General features: G+C 34.0%; 2 pseudogenes; one reads left to right on the plus strand and one right to left on the minus strand.

The window, feature by feature from the left end:
• The first annotated feature begins 781 nt into the window (after positions 1-781).
• LOC120609640 (uncharacterized) lies at positions 782-900 on the plus strand (annotated as a pseudogene).
• A 762-nt stretch (positions 901-1,662) lies between these two features.
• Positions 1,663-1,781, minus strand: LOC120610498 (uncharacterized; annotated as a pseudogene).
• Positions 1,782-4,029: the final 2,248 nt, after the last annotated feature.

The raw sequence follows: 4,029 nt of genomic DNA on the forward strand, positions 1-4,029 counted from the left end.
TTATATCGCTGTTCTTGTCATTACTACTGGCACCTATTTTTCCATTATGTTTCCAACTGGTTGCTACTTTTCTATTGCCTTCTAATCATAGATTATTATTATTAAAATAGAGACAAATAGTCTAATTAGTTCCAATAGAATTTTTTATTGTTAGAAAAAAGCACATAACATAAAATTTACTATCTTAAATCATTTTAAAGTATACAGTACAGCAGTGTTAACTTTATGCACATTGTTGTGCAACAGATCTCTAGAACTTTTTCATCTTGCAAAAATGAAACTCTATATTGAACAATTTTCCATTATCTGCCCTTCCCCCTAGACCTTGATAACCATGTTCGACTTTCTCTTTCTATGAATTTGACTACTTTAGATACCTCATATAAGAATGAGGCAGTATTTATCTTTTTGTAACTGACATTTCACTGTGTATAAGGTTCTCAAGTTTCATCCATGTCATAGCACATGACAGGATTTCTTGCATTTATTTTCTTGGGTTTTCTGGATGGACAGTTATGTAATCTGTAATAATTTTGACTTTATCTTTTATGACTTATGTTCATTTTCATTTCTTCTGGTATTTCATTATTTAGAAAGATTTCAGATGATATTTCATAATGTTCTATTTAAGGTGCATATTAAATTATATTTTTTTGTTTATTGAGGTTTTTCAAAATTAGAAATAGATGTTAATAGATGACTTACGGTGAAATATTTTTGAAATTTTGGAATAAACTCTACTTGACTGTAGTGCATTATTTTTTTAAAATATTGATCAAATAGCTATGGCCATGCTACCCTGAACAAGCCCGATCCCATCTGATCTCAGAAGCTAAGCAGGATCGGGCCTGGTTAGTACTTGGATGGGAGACCACCTAGAAAGACCAGGTGTTGTAGGTGTAAAAAATTAAAAAATGAGGAATTCTAAGCTGATAAGGTCCTTGCAATCTGTGAGGTCAACCAAAGGTTTCCTCGCCAAATAAATAAATAAATAAATAAATAAGTCAAATAGGTTTGCTAATATTTCATTTGATATATTTATACCTAGAATCATGAACTTGGAGTTTTCTTTAATTGCTATCTTTGTGAAATTTTGGGGACTATTCTCATGTATCATTGGGAAACAATGTTTTTCTGTTCTCTGGAGCTGTTTAAATGTATAGCATACTTGCTCCTTAAGAGGGGAACTTAACACACCTGTATATTGGTTTTGTTCCAAAGATTTCTATAGGAGGTGTCAGCCATGAAACTTAGAAAATAAATCAGGTTTGTCGGAGTATCATTTATATAGAGTAAAATTCACCTTTTTAGATGTAGAGTTCAGTAAGTCTTGTTCTATATGCTGTCATGTAAGCACCAACCAATTATCCTCCAATTCCTATAGTGCTAGCCCCTATTCCTATAGTTTTGCCTTTTTTAAAATGTCATATAATGTTAGCTATAGTTGGTCTTTATAAAGGTGAGGAAGTGCACTTTTATTTTTAGCTGGCTGAAAATGTTATCATGAATAGATGTTGGATTTTGTCATATGCTTTTTTGCATCTATTGATTTGACTATCAGGTGTTTTATTTTGAGTCCATTGACCTGATTGATTAAATTGATTAACTTTCAGATGGTGAATCGACCCTGCATTTTTGGGATTAACTCTATTTTTTTTTTAATGCCTACAGCAGCTGGTATTCCTAGGTGGTCTCCCATCCAAGTACTAACCAGGCCCGACCCTGCTTAGCTTCCAAGATCAGATAAGATTGAGCACGTTCAGGGTGGTATGGCTGTAGACTAGAGATTAACTCTATTTGTTCATGATTTATAATCTTTTACATATCGATGGATTCTATCTGGTAAAATTTTGTTATTTTTAAGAACGTTGTGTTAGTATTTATAAGAGATATTAGCTTTTTTTTTTTTCCTATAATGTCTTTCTCTGAAGGGCTTGCTATCAGGGTAATGCTGGCCTCATAAAATTACTTAGGAAATGTTTTCTCCTCTTTTATTTTAGTATGAGATTGTATAAAATTGGTATATTTCTTCCTTAAATATTTGGTAGAAATCACCAGCAAACCCATCTAGGCCTAAAGTATTATTTGTGGCAAAGTTTTATTAATAAATTTAATTGCTTTAATAAATAAAGACAATTCAAATCATCTATTTCTTCTTGAGTAGTTTACGTCTGTCAAAGAATTTGTCCATTTCACCCAAACTATCAAATTAATTGGCACAAAGATGTTTACAATATTACCTTATCATTTTAATTTCTATAGGGCATATATTGATGTCTTCTCTTTCATTCCCAATATGGGTAATTTGTGTCTCCCCTCTTTTTTTTCTTAATCAGCGTCGCTAGAAATTTATCTGATTAATTGATTTTTTTCAAAGAACCGCTTTAACTTCATTGATTTTCTCTATTAATTTGTTTTTAATTTTATTGATTTTTACTCTTATTTTATTATGTCCTCCCTTTGCTTAATTTGGTTTTAATTTGAAAATATTGTTTTAGTTCCATAGATATTATCTTGATTATAGCACTTACTTGTTTTCCAATATAAACATTTAGTGTTTGTTATACATATTCCTCTTGGCTACGTCAATAGTTAGAGTTTTTAATGGGAACATGAACTTGCTTCATGCTTATTAATTTATCTAGTCTAGATTGGATGGACAGATTTCTATATGCTTAATGACAGTGTCTGCATTCATTATCATGGACCAATCGTAAACATTTTCATCAGTTGGTCGCATATGAGTATCTCTGATTTAGAAGATGGGACCTGGGGTTCGAAACCAGGTTTGCTCACCACATGGATGAAGAGGCGAAGGGTGGAATGAGAATACTGTACCTGTGACCTCTAGGTCAGCCAACCAGAAAAAGAAAAGGAAGGTACTTGTGGAAACAGTAACCTTTAACACCGACACAACCAGGAGAGAGAAGTGGCTCCCAGGAATCAGACTCTAGCCCTCTTCCACCTTAGGGAGAAGTTCATGGGAGGAGGTGCTAACAGCGCAATTCTAATACCTAAAAGAAAGTAGAAATTTGCATCCTTCAGATCTATATAAATAAGGAGAAAAAAAGACAATGGTCCCACTCTCCTTGTCACTCTCCCCAATTCCCATCTACTTCCCCAACCTACACAACCTTAGATGTAAACTACATTTAATACAGTTTACTAACTAAGCTCACAGTACTTAAGTGCTATGCCTAAATGCAACCAGCTTGTTAGTATTAACAAGAGAGAATGAAAGATTTCTGACTTTTCATCTAATGTACTCTTTCCACAATGTTAAGTTTAATCATTTTCCCCTTGGCTTTCTGCTTATAACCAAAATGTGTATGGGATGGGGGTGAGGGTGAGTAGGGGAGAGAGAGAGAAAGGTAGATTTTAATTATTTAAAGATTTTTGATTAATCGGCTTCTAGTTAATAGAGTAAATGTCATATCAAAGAGTTCTGTTTTAAGAAATAGAAATTTTAATAAACCTCATTAATAGTTATGTCAAAGTCACTTAAGTTTGGAGTCTGGATCTGACTCAAACCTGTGTTCTTTTTGCTTTGTTTTGTTTTTTCTCACATGTGATTACAAGCCCTAAATTATAAACACACTCGGCTTTTGAGTCCCAAAGGCATAATTTTCTTGCTATTTTCTCAAACACATAATACTTGCCCCTAGAGTACTGAACCCAAGACACACGGATCTAACTAACTGCCCGTATTTTCACTTTATAAGAGGACTGAGGGCTTTCATGGCGTAGTGGGTCTGTTTGAAGCTCACACTAGTGTTGAAAAAGCAATTGCTGCTCTTACTAAATCGTCCCAAGAGCAAGCAGTCAGCCTGTTCTCTCTCTTGCCAGTCAGCCTCCCACTCCCATCCACACCCCCTTTACCAAAGCAAAGGAGTATGCATCTATCTGCATAGTCATTAAAATGCACCAAGTCTGGAACTGGCTTTCTCTTCCCCCATTCTACTTTCTGACAAAGGATTTGTGACAAAAGACTTTCTTCCCAGTTTGTAAAAACAGTTGTGTAAAACTTGG

Source organism: Pteropus medius, unplaced genomic scaffold, assembly GCF_902729225.1.
Source record: "Pteropus medius unplaced genomic scaffold, Ma_sr-lr_union100, whole genome shotgun sequence".
Classification (NCBI taxonomy): Eukaryota; Metazoa; Chordata; class Mammalia; order Chiroptera; family Pteropodidae; genus Pteropus; species Pteropus medius.